This window comes from Bos indicus x Bos taurus, chromosome 18, assembly GCF_003369695.1.
Source record: "Bos indicus x Bos taurus breed Angus x Brahman F1 hybrid chromosome 18, Bos_hybrid_MaternalHap_v2.0, whole genome shotgun sequence".
Classification (NCBI taxonomy): Eukaryota; Metazoa; Chordata; class Mammalia; order Artiodactyla; family Bovidae; genus Bos; species Bos indicus x Bos taurus.
This window is the reverse complement of record NC_040093.1, coordinates 24880996-24893507: the sequence shown is the minus strand read 5'-3', so window position 1 is coordinate 24893507 and position 12512 is coordinate 24880996. Positions and strand designations below refer to the sequence as shown.

Below are 12512 nucleotides of genomic sequence, written 5' to 3'. Positions count from 1 at the left end.
CCTTCCCTTGAGCCCTGGCACCAGGAAAGTAAGTCAGTCCTTCTCCCATGTGGTGGAGAGATGGCCAGTTGGTATGTTTGCCAGCGGGCATAGCCTTTCTTGCCCCTAAGATTGCCTGGCCCCATTTTGTTCCCTGACCCCCATCTGCCATCACCTCAGGAACCCAGGAGCTGCCGTTTGGCTCCATCCATTGATGTGATTGTGTAAGTTCAGACCTTCACGATCTATCCCCCCAACTGTATGCCCATAATTGTCTCATTTGGGCCTTTCACTATCTCTTCTTAGACCTAACCTGTCTCCAGTCCCCTTCCAAAAGTACAGCTTGCTTCACCTGTCATGTGTGTATAACCTGAAGAACCACACCATTCTCCTCTGATGGTTTGGAAAAGCACAGAGGTTTGCAACACAGATGCGCAACTTCATGTCTTAAATTGTACTGTGTTACACGGGCGATACAGCTCTGGGGTCTAAAATAGCAAAGCAGAAAATCTGTCATCAAAATGTCTGTGAAATGCTGAAGCTTCCTGGCCCAGTTTGAGGGGGGAAAAAAAAAAGAAAAAAAAATCCCACTCTCCTAAGACAGCTAAATTAAAATCACTACCTAACAGCAGGTAAGCTTGTTGCCTTCATCCATATTTCCAAAGCCCCTTACTAATGGATAGTAAATTGAAAGTTATATCTCTAGCCCTTTATAAAGAAAGCATCTCACTAATACTGTAATCATTCTGCAGCCTAACAACAGAGGAAATCATGCCATAACAAATACCCTGTTACTAATGGCAACATTGATTTCTGCAATCAGCCATTAAGTCTAGAAAATGAAAGACAGTTTGAGACACCTCAAGGCACTGCATTGCCCACTGTTAAAGATGTGGCAACACCCTGGTGAGGGTCATTTTTTAAGGTTTTTTTTTCCCCTTTTCTTTTTTTTCCCTTCTCAGTTTCGATAAATATTTCAGTATCGGAGGCAATTCACTGCTACACTTATTAAGTAGATGCCAGCTTAGTTGTGTTGTTCTTGTCATGCATCAGTATTCCCTTCTTCTAGGACAAAATTAGTATTAAAATAAAGTGTGAGTCCGCTGGCTTATTACGAACCAGTAAAGAATTGTTAAGACACATAAATCTGCACTGCACATTCCAGAGATTCCGACAGCACTTAATGCCTCTGCTTAAACACCCATGAAACACACTGTGTACTCCTGGAGTCCTAGCCTCGTTTGCAATTCACTTCTGCTGAGACACTCTGGAAGCGTCTGAGGAGGACTGCAGCACCACGGAGGGCCAGGCCACGTTGCCTGGAGTGACCACCGCCCAGAACTCGCAAGGCAAGGGTTCTCCAGTGTCACTGCCTGATGGCGAGCGCTCGGAGGTGGATCTTTGTGCAGGAAGGCAGCAAAGTGCCAGGCGTCCCATTGTCAGGACGGATTACTTCTGGCCTCCTGTGAGGAGGTCCCCTCTCCTGGAGAGTGTCATCTCACGGTTTTTGGATTTGGGGACCTTTCTGGGGCAGAAAGCGGAGCACAAACTGGCTTTCCTAACTTTTTGGAGTGACGTGGAGTTAACACTGACAGATTTTCATCCGTTTCCCAGCCCCGCTGAAATGAAAAGGTCTCAGCAGAATATTCCGACACCAAATGTTCGGCTCTATTAATGACGTGTTTACCGTGTTTTTCTCACCTTCTGGCCAAGTGATAGCCTCATGCTATTCCTATCTCTGTTGTTTCCAAATCTCTAAATACTCTGCTGAAAGAAGTCCATTTTGCTTAAAAGAACCAACCGGGCTTGGGACTCAAAGGAGAATTATACTTGAGTTGTGGTTATCTTCTCACTTTTATTTCCCTCATTGAAGTATCGTACAATTGTGAATACTGATTCTTTCATTTCTGGTTGACTTCTTTGTTTTCTTCATATTCAAATTAGACCCTTTCATAATTTTCTGACTAAGTAGGAAAATTGATGGCATACCAATATGCAGCCTAAATCAGTCGCACGCCTGGGCCATTCAAGTTTTCCTGGGATTAGGACCCTTAACCAAATCGGGTTAGTCTTCCCTCTTATTTCTAACAAGTCTGATTTGTATAAAGCGCGATTAAAATAAGCATTTAAATAAAAATCTTGACACAATAGGTATTTTATTATTACCTGTTAGAGAGAAACCTGCAAGGTGAAGGGGAGAAAAAAATCTTTAAGCCCTTAAGTAAAGAAAGAAGTACTTATTAAGGCTTCTATTAAGAAATAACTGCAAAAACACGGTTTTACAAATTTCTCAGACTGCATAACAATGTCGCAAAACTTAATTTGCATCACTTGATTCTTTTTTTTGTTGAAAACTGGGTCAGTAGGGCCTGAGAAACTATTTTTTCAGATCTTAACCAATGAATTCTTCTTTATAAATCGCTGCTCTTAACATGATAGTAGTTCTGAATTCATCATAAAAAACCTTTTTACAGAGAGCCTCTTAGAACAGATCTCCAGAAGAAGGCTTACAATGAGTGGCAGAGACGTCCTTTGTTATCAGATGTAATTCTTTGCAAAGGAGGATTGGAACGGAGTGGCTGTTTAAAAATGTCTTGCTCAGACCGAGACGAAGAAGGGGTCAAGTTTGCAATCAAACAGTTATTGCCGAGATGGGCGACTGTCACTAGCTAGGCTAATGTGGGATGCAGCTGTTTGTTATGTGAGCAAAAGAATGTTTGAATCAGTGAACATGTGAAAATGATTCCAGTGAACCAGAAAATGTGTTTGTTCTTTGGCTCTCCAAACTGCTGAGAACCAAGCTTAAGATCAACTGCGAAAACTAGGACCTTTGACAAATTGAGAGGTCATATTTTCTAACAGAAAATGGACAAAACTAGTCACACAGATCACTTCCCCATCTTTCCCCTTTGTTTTTGTTGTTGTTGTTGATTTGTGTTGCCACTAATTTCACACCATAGTAGATGTCATCTCTGCCTCCGTGTACAATGCAAAGGGAGACTGTTTGGAAAGCAGCGGCTTAAACATTTTACTCTTTTATGACATTTAGAAAGCGGGGCGGGTGTTTTGATGCTCCCTCATTTCTGGCTCGCGTGCAGACTCTCCGACGACATTAATCTCTGTATCTTTCCCTAAAATCTCATCTAAGGCTGTGCTCCGATTCTAGCCTTATCCTGAGTCAGAAGACAACCAAAGTTCTATTTCTTCAGATTTTGCTTTGGAAATCACGCTCAGAATAATTAAAACTTAATGTACTAAGAAACGATACTGTTCATTATATCCAACAGGGCAGTTACCTTCTGCATTCCCCATAATTTTGGAGAGGGGCTAATTGAAGTGTTGATGGTGGGAAAGGGGTAATTGAATGCGTTGACCCTCTGTTCATTAAATAAAGTCGGCTAAGTTACGTGATCAATGGAAAGCCAGGCAGGAAGAGATGCAAAGATGGAGATACTGTTAACCCCTACTACTTCTGGTATGATATTTTGTGATGGACAAGGATTATTTGATCAGCTGGGCTGGAAGCCTTGAGGGCTCTTCTTTTGTTGCCCGAGCCGCATTCCTGAAATGCTGGGTCTCCATCCTGTGCTGGCCCATTGACCACAGCATCAAAGGCCTTTATCCAGGGCTCCCCTGCATTTACATCGGGTGTATAGTGATATGATAGATTTTCTTTCTTTTCCACCTCTTTTTCTCATGTGGCTCCTCCTCCCTGCCCCCATTCATGATAACCACTGACTGCTCCACACAAACAAATCTGGGTACTCGAAAGAAGGGAAAAAAAGAAAAAGAAAAAAATTTAAGTCTGAGGATTAAGATCTTCAAAAAAAATTTTTTTTTTGCTTGTGCATTCCAATTGTTCTTAAAATATTTGGCAATGTCAATTAGTAACTGAGCAGAGTTAGCTGATGAACACAATTTTCCAGTAGACTGAGCACCCTATTGTTGCCGAGCGAACAGCAGATTTCTGAGGTCATTATCATTCGCTGGTTGCTTGGCCCAGCTGCTTCCTGCTGCAAAAGCCAAACTTTATACTGGAGCTCGGGGATGGCAGGCAGCAACAGGGGGCTGGGAGAGGAGAGGGGGGCTGGCTGCAGAGCGAAGACAGTCATTATCAGCAGAGGAAACAGAAAGTAAAAGTTTCCAGGCGATTCCAGGAAAACTGCCCTATATCAGGCTTCTCCCTCCCATTCCTCTCCCAGCACCTTCCACCTCCAGGCAGGGAATTAAAAGGACCAGGGGATGCCCCCTGGGCATTGTGGCCACTAATCTCTTCGCTAAGCAGAACTTTGGAAAACAATAATCCCATTTACAAATTTGCTTAAAAATTGTTAACCCAATCTGAGGCATGTGAGTGATTTCTTCATTGATAGACTCCTTCATTTTTATTAAAAGCAGAAAAAAGAAAGTTATTTTTTAAAGGATGAAATTAGCAAACTTGGGGACGACAAACAGGGACTGTGATTTCATTTTCCAGAGGGACCTTTGGAGCAGATACTAGTCTGAAATTCCTTATAAAATCAAATTTAGCGTGGAAGGCTCCCCCTGCCCACTCCAGCTTCTCTCTTTTCCTGCCTCCTCTCTCTCCCTCCCCCACCCTTTAATTTGGGAGCTGGTTCAGTGAGATGAAAAGCTGCACTTTTTTAAAGCTCAGCTGTTAAAACTGAGCGCCATATGCAGCTTTTCCGTCCCGACGTGGAAGAGTGTGCAGGCGGCCGCCGTGTTTGTGGAGATTTACGGAGGCTCGGCTGTGTGTGCCGAAGCCATGCCCAGGCAGATGCTGGTGGGCCCTGCCTCCCGGGAGCTGGCCCAGCCTGGGTAGTAGGCTGGCCAGACTTCTGTCCGATGGGGCAGAGGTCAGGGGTCTAGTGGGCTCCCTCTGCTCTCCCGCCTTTCTGCTGGGACTGGAGGTGGTCCGCCCACTTGGCATGGTGCTGGAGCTGGGAACAGGAGCCCTCAGATGCTGGTTCACCTCGCCTGTCTCCTGTGAGGGGGCCGGACGCCTGACAGCAGCTCCTTTTTATAAACTTCCGATCACTCTGTGCCCTTTGATTGCCTTGAGCCTGGGAACGCTCAGTACCACTCTGGGGCCTCGGCTGCCTCTCTCACCCCTTTGCGTGGAGCTGTAAATCCCACTTCCACAGGGCTGCCCGATGGTGCTGTCACTTAGCATTTCAGAAAGAGAGAAATCATACTGGCTCTAAAAGTCTTCAAATAGGAAGTGTGATATAAAAGATGTGTGACACAAGATCCCAGAAGCAAAGCCTCTTTCCTCTTCGTTCCCAAGGATTCCCAGACTCCCGGGACACCGTCTTCTGTCCACGGGGTTGATTCCTACCACAGGATCACTGGAGCCCTGCTGTTTTTAGCTGCCCCGCCTCACCCTGCCCACCTTCGTGTCCCGCTCCTGTGCTCTTAGGGATGCTGCGCTCCTGCCCGAGAACTCAGGAAGCCCCATGTGTTCACGGTAGTATGCTCCTTCTGTATGCATGTTAATACAAGGAACGAACGTTCATTTAAATCTAAATTTAATGGTAATAAGAAAAACACACATTAGCTAAGGACAGGTTACAATGAGGCAAAGAATTAAGCAGTCAGTGTTCAAAACAGAGCGTGAAGCATTAGGTGCGTGATTGCTGCTAGCTGGAATGGCAGGTTCGCGCTCAGGTTGGCCACCACCTTGGAATTAGAGGTTTGCTTTGCAAATGGCCACAGCGTGGCCTCTGCTTGTTGGCCCAAAGCATGTGTCATGAGCTGCCTGGAGCCGCCTTTCACCCACCCACTCTCTTGCTATTCCGTCTCAGGGGCCTGGGAACGTAGGCCCAACATGTCAGCACTGCCAGCAGCCGCTCCTACAGAGTGGGAACTGTCTCTGGGGAGCATCTTGGGGTCCTCCTGTTCACCGGATCCCTTCTCCACCCGGCTCTTGGGCCTTCGAACCCCTTCATTGGCATGAAGCTTTGTGCCTGTTAGGAGACGTGCACTCCTGAGCGGGTAAAGCAGGGAGTCTTCCTCGCTTTCCACCTCAGCCAGCACCTGGCTCTGCCCTCCTCTGGAGGAGGTTTTGGGAGGTAGCCCTGATGTCTCCAGGGTGGAGACAGGTACAGGCTTCAATAAACCTCCTATTTCACTGGCCCTCAGGATTTCCCTGGATTCTGGGGGAAGCCTCTGGGATATTTGGGATGTTGAGGTGGAGAGTGGAGGGAGACCTGGGAGAGACCCGTGCTGGGAGCATTTGGCAGTGTTCTGAGCATGTGAGGCCGGAAGAGAAGTGAGCCTTAACTCCCATAACTGTCGGGCTGTTTTGGAGCGTTGATGGTAGGGGTGGAGAAACACCTGCAGAGATCAGGAGATTGGATTTGTGCAAACGTCCCAAATTTGTGATGACTGGGCTGGAGCCTTTGCCATCTGTGACCCTTGGGCCTGCTTGCTGCCCTTCTGGGTTCCTCACCTCCCTCTCCTCTGTTGGCATCTGACAGCTCCTCCCCGACCCATGTGGACTGGGCTGGAGTGTAGAAAGGGGCAGTGAAGCTCACAAACGCCGAGGAAAGGGGGCTCTCCAGCAGGGTGCAGGGCAGGTGGTGGGGACTCTCTGTCCTCTCCAGGAAGCAAGCGTCGCAGCAGCTGAGAAGAGCCGTGGGTCCCCTTTGCCTTTTCCTGGCAGGACGGGGCGACGGCAACATTTACTTAAGCTGTGGAGTTTGGCACTGCTGCCGCCAGGCGCCATCTGGAAACTCCTTCTCGGAAAGCTGTGGGCCCTTGCACAGGAGCTCAGGGGAGCAGGTCTTGGGCAGACTTTGGGGCCTTTTTTCTTGGGCACAACCTGAGCAGCGAGGCACCTGAGCAGAGCTTGGGGGTCCCCTAGGAGCTGGGTAGCTAAAGCAGGTCTTCCTTGCTGTGCACGTGGATTTTCACTCTGCTGGGCCCCTCCACTGAATTCTGAGCCAGATCTGGTGTAGCTGTTCTTTGTCAGGAGTGCACTCAATTTCCTGGAGCTGTATTTCCATTTATTTATCTTGTATTGCATTTTGCTTACTGTTTTCACCTAAGTCCTGGTATGCTGTGGGTGCAAACATGTGGAGCCAGCCAGGACAGTCCTGGGTAGTTACAGAGACAACTCTGTAATAATGGAGCTTGTTAATATAATCTAAGAGGTGAATACTGTGCCTCTAACATGTGCTGGGGAGGCAGAATGGGGAACTGGGGGGCTTGGCTTGTGACAGACAGGGCTGAGCTAAGCACAGAGATTTGCTGCCATCCTCTCCTTGATCCACATCTTCAAAACAGGCTGCAGAACTCCAAATCAGTGCATGTCTGAACACTCCCTCCGGCTCCCTGATGGGTGGGCCAGGGCACAGAGGGAGCTGTGCTGTTCGTAGAGGCGGTGGTGGGTGGAATTCGGGTGCCTGGGTCTGTTCTTTCCTACCAAGAGAAGGCTGTCCAGGGCCTGGCTGCTTGTGGGACCCACGTCTTCATTGCTGTCAGCACTGGGGTTTTGTGTGACATGTGGCATGTGTCTGCGGGCTATGGGAGGCACAGGACAAGCTGACTCCGTGGCGGGGCCGGCCATTCTCTTGGAGATGCCCAGCCAGATATTTACAGAAGGAAGTGGGTGGTGGGTGGGTTGCCTTTTGATGCCTCCTCACTTGCTTTTCGGGGGTGGGGTCTTGTTTCAGCTTTTGCTGGGAGCAGGGCACACCTTGGGGTGACCATGCTGTTTTACTCTGGGCCTTGGGTGCTGTGGATGCCAGAGAGGGTCCATTCTCTCCCCCGGGGAGGCATCTTGCTGGGCTGGGACTTGGGTGGACACCAGTTTCTTTCCTCTGGTTTGACCTCAGTTCCAAAGCCATTTGATGTATGGTGAGACAGGTCCCCTTCATGGTGCTCTCATCTCTTCATTAAAGTAATGTCCCCAAACTCTTAGCTCAGTGGTTGTCATCGTGGTTTTTGGACACCCTCGGTTGTCTTCAATCATCTTGAGAGGCATTTTGGAAAATTTCCAACTTGCTTATGTTTAGCTCAACGTAAAATGTGTGCAGTGGTTGTTTCCTTGAAGACCAAGACAGATACATGCTTCTCTTTATTGCTAAATATATTTTGTTAAATTCGCTGCTAAAATAGGTGTTTTAGGTTCTTTTTTTAAAAGTAATTTGCCTTGAAAAATTGAAGTGATCCTTCAGCGAAGCTGCTCTGTGACATAAAATAATCCCTGTGTAGGAGAGCATTGGCAGCATGCATCCGTTCCCAAATGGGACCTAACCCCCTCTGAAATGTCCTGTTGGATTGACCTTCAAACCCCAGCCACTTGGTCTCTTCCTAGAGGGCTGTTTACTGACTTCTTTGTTGCTATTTTTGTTGTTTAATGACATTATTATTTTTTTCTTACTATAAGTTAATTCTTGTTTATCTTGGACATTGAGAAAATACAGATAAATACAAATAAAATAATTTAAAAATATATGTGCCCTTACCACTCAGAGATAACAACCGCAAACATTTTAGTCCATTCTTTCCCAGTTCTTTTTGTGCACTGAAAGATGTATTTCACACACAAAAAATGATTACATTACAGACTTCAGCTTTTACTTAAATATAGTGTGTATAGTGAAGTCGATCAGTCGTGTCCGACTCTTTGCGACCCCATGGACTGTAGCCTACCAGGCTCCTCCGTCCATGGGATTTTCCAGGCAAGAGTACTGGAGTGGTGTGCCGTTTCCTTCTCCAGAGAATCTTCCCGACCCAGGGATGGAACCTGGGTCTCCCGCATTGTAGGCAGACGCTTTACCGTCTCAGCCACCAGGGAATTCTAATACGTCACATATTTTTTGCAGTGGAATATTCAACACAGATATCAACAAACTCTTTCTGTAAAGGTCCAAGTAACAAATAATTTAGGTGTTGTAGGTCATGCGGGCTCTTTTGTAACCACTCAATTCTGTCCTAATTGAAAGTGCTTGATGGTTTCCAATAAAACTTTATTTACAAAGCCAGGTGACAGAAGGATTTGGCCCATGGGCTATCCTTTGTGCACCTCTGTCTTTCAGTGATAGCTATACTTTGATAAATGCTTCATATAAGTGCTGTGTTCCCTGTTTCCGGAAGTGGACCTCCTCGCAGAGGAATCTCAAGTCACAGGATGACAGCCCACAGGCTGCAGCTGTGTATTACCCAGCGGGATGCTGTGTCTTGAGGCCCTTTCTTTCAGTACTGGAGATGTTACTGAGAAAGTTCCTCCCAAGGAAATACTGAAATCTGTCTCCTTCAAGCCAGGCAGTTGCCTGTCACCAAGCAACCCTGTGACTCGTTTGTTCTTTCATAAATTCACTTGTTTGTTGGTTTGTTCGTTAATTCATTAGTTCATTCAAGGACAAATGCTTATTAAGTAGGTTCTGAACTCCGAGCCATGTGCTAGGCGCTGGGGATGCAAGGGTGAGTACGGACAAGCCACGGTGTCCAGAGGCCCTGAGCCTGGCAGCCAGCAAATCCTAATCAGAGGGGGTAGGTGCATGGGAGGGCTGCCCCATGCACCTGCCCCTTGATGCCCAAGTGCCTGGAGGAGACCCACGTGCCTTGGTGCCTACATTTGTTCCCAAGGGACCTGAAACGGCAGAACCACCCCAGTCACCTCAGTAGCTCCTGTGGCAGGTAACTCTTTCCCTTTGTGGAACCTGGCCAACCCACTGACTTCCAGGGAGGCACCCCCAGCTCAGCCACTGTGACTGGCCGTCCTCTCTCTCCCTGGATGTGAACGGCAGTTTTCTTGCTGCCGAAAAGGCCCTGGCAGAGAGTCCAGCCGCTGCTTTTGAGGAGGGCCCCTCAGGCCAAGAAGGGAGCCGGATGGGAGCTCGTGGAGGACTCACAGCTTGTGGCCTGTGTGTTCTGGCAGCCGGTCACTTGACACGGGGGGTGGGGTGGGGGGCTGCCCTGAAGGGGGCAGCGGGAAGCGTCAGGGTGAAGCTCCACACCAGGGAGCGAGAGGCAGGCTCCTTGCTCCAGCTCACCTGCCCCTGACCACCCTGTGGTTCACGGGAAGATGGAGGTCATGAGTCAGGTGTCACGTGGAGTGTGGGTTCTTGTTGGGACCCTGCAGGTCGAGCCTGTGAGAGTTTGTCAGACCCACACTGGGAAAGATGCTCTCTGCATCTTATCCAAGCCGACCTGACTTCAGAACCATCCGTAGCTGTCCCCACAGAGGACCAGGTGAGTCATCTGGGAAGCTGTACTACCTCATATGTTAAAATGTCCAGCATCAGTTGAGGTTGGGCCCTACAGAGAGTGCCATTTTTCTTTTGGGGTGGTGGATCATGAACTAAATACAGACCCACTATGAGAATGAGTGGAAACAATTTCTTCTGGTACACATCAGACCTCAATTGCCCTTTATTTTCTGTGAATTAAAAGGTCACAAGCCTGGCTATTAACCCAGAGACAAATGCATTTTCTAATGTTTAAGAAACGACTCCTAGCAGAGCACAGACTTCAGCCAGAGCTTGGCCCCCCACACGGGCAGGCCTTACCCACCCTGCTGGGCTATTGAGGCAGCTCGCTCCCCTCCCTGGGGCCTGGGCGTCCTCCTCCTCATGGGGGAGAGGGGGTAGGGAAGTCTAGAAGGCTCTGAGACCCCTTTCATCTTGTTTTTGCCCTCCTCTCCCCTCCCTTCCCGATGTTTCCATGGCCTGTGGGTAACTTTCAAGGTTCTCATCCACTGAGCAGAGAACTAGGGTTTGCACAGTTAGGAATGTGGGGATTTCTTGTTGATGTCTGTGTTCGACCCTTGAGCAGGTGGCGGGGCCCTGTCATCTCTGAGGGGCCCCGTGTGCCTGGTGAATGGCGGGGCTGGGAAGACCCTCCTAGCTCCTGTCCTCAGGGCGCCTTCCCACCCGCTGTCCCTGTGTGAGGCCTCCATGCCCTGGAGGAGGGGTCCTGCCACTAGGGGGCGCCTCCAGGGCCCCTCACTCAGTGCAGCTGGGGGTTTGCTCTTCCCCTCCTGGGGGCAGTCCTCACAGCGCTGTGGGAGAGCGTGGTGGTCATGGGCAGGGCTCCAGTGCTGGCCCTTAGGAGCTGTGTGACCCAGCAAGGGCTCCTTAAGCCTCTCTGTGCTTCTGTGTCTCAGAGCCTGTGATCTGGCAGAGGAGAGGATGTCAGATAGGTATACTGTATGGCTGCTGCTACTGCTACTGCAGGAGAGGCTGTATTGAGTTACAAAGCTAGGAAGTGGTGGAGCTGAGATTTGAACCCGTGTCTGTCTGACCTCTTGCCTTTTGGTTCCACTGTTGGGTCATGCTGGGGATGGGGCGCACACGGCTGAAGGCAGAAGCCTTGCTTGCCAGCTCTGCTCCATACTGGCCAATGGGAGCTTGGCCCTCACACACAGTGGGAAGCTCAGATGAGTACTCCTTCCCTCTCTTTGTATCTTTCCAGAAAAGAATCAAGGAAGGGGATGGCCCAGTGCTTGCTCGGCTCTGCTGAGGATCGACTGGGACCCAGCCGGAGTGCCACGCTTAGACTTAAAGTGACTGCCCAAAGCTCTGGTTGCAGGGATCCCCCAACCCCTACTCCAATGTCACATGTAGAGCAAGTCACCAGGGTCCTGTGGCTGTGTCCCCTGGGTGCCCCTGGAGGCCCAAGGCTGAGAGGATGGGCCCCTGAAACACAGTCTGGTGACTTGGGGGACCGGCTGTCTTCCTGTGCAGCCTGCCTGAGTCTCAGTTTCCGCCTCCCTCCAAACTCCACCACGCTCGCCAGCCCGTTTCCGTTTCCTTGCTCTCTCTTGCAGGCCGGTGGTGGAAGGGGGCCTGGGTGTGGGTGGTGGGCCAGAGAATGGGCTGGGGGGCAGAGGCTCGGGACTGGCACAGCCAGGACTGCCTAGTGGATGCGTGCTCTCAGCTCTCCCCACCCGCCAACTCTTTCTGGAGAAGAGAGGGATTCCCCCATGGGTAGAGGAAGAGAAAGAGAGGAGGGCCTCTGCTCTTCCTCCCTGGTCAGCACTGTCCTCCGAGGTGTAAATTAGGAGGCAGCGTTGTCATCTGGGAAGCCTTCCAGAGGAGGGGCTGCGGATTCTTTGTTGTTGTTCCTGGTGGCACTAAAAACTGAACCAAGCGGCCACGTCACACTGGCAGCGCCAAGCGGATGTCCTGGACTGTCAGGCTGCCCTGGACCTACCTAGGGTGGTCCCAGGGAGGACGCAGCTCAGCTGAGTCTGCTGTTGTGGGTGTAGGGGAATTAGCAGGTTCAAACTGCCCGTAGCTTCTGGGAATAGAACATCCAGCACACAGTTGTGACTGAGTGTGTGTGTCTGGAGGCCAGTGTGCATCTGAACATCTGTTGTCTGCGTTGGGATGTGTGAGCATGGTCGTGTTGTCCTGGGCTGCTGTTGCTGTGTGTGTATTTGTAAGATGGTTTAATTTTTTGGATGTAGTTGCTGAGGGTGGATGTGTTGCTCTGTGCTTGTGTGTGTGTGTGTGTGTGTGCGCGCGCGCGCATGCACGGTGGGTGTGTCTTGGACTGTGGATGTACTGGGATGGAAGTGGATG

At 49.5% G+C, this 12512-nt stretch overlaps 1 protein-coding gene across 10 annotated transcripts in view; it reads left to right on the top strand.

Annotated features, from left to right (window-relative positions):
* Positions 1-12512, top strand: part of ZNF536 (zinc finger protein 536) — a 448820-nt gene that overhangs the window by 201560 nt on the left and 234748 nt on the right. The gene's annotated exons all lie outside the window — the stretch shown is intronic.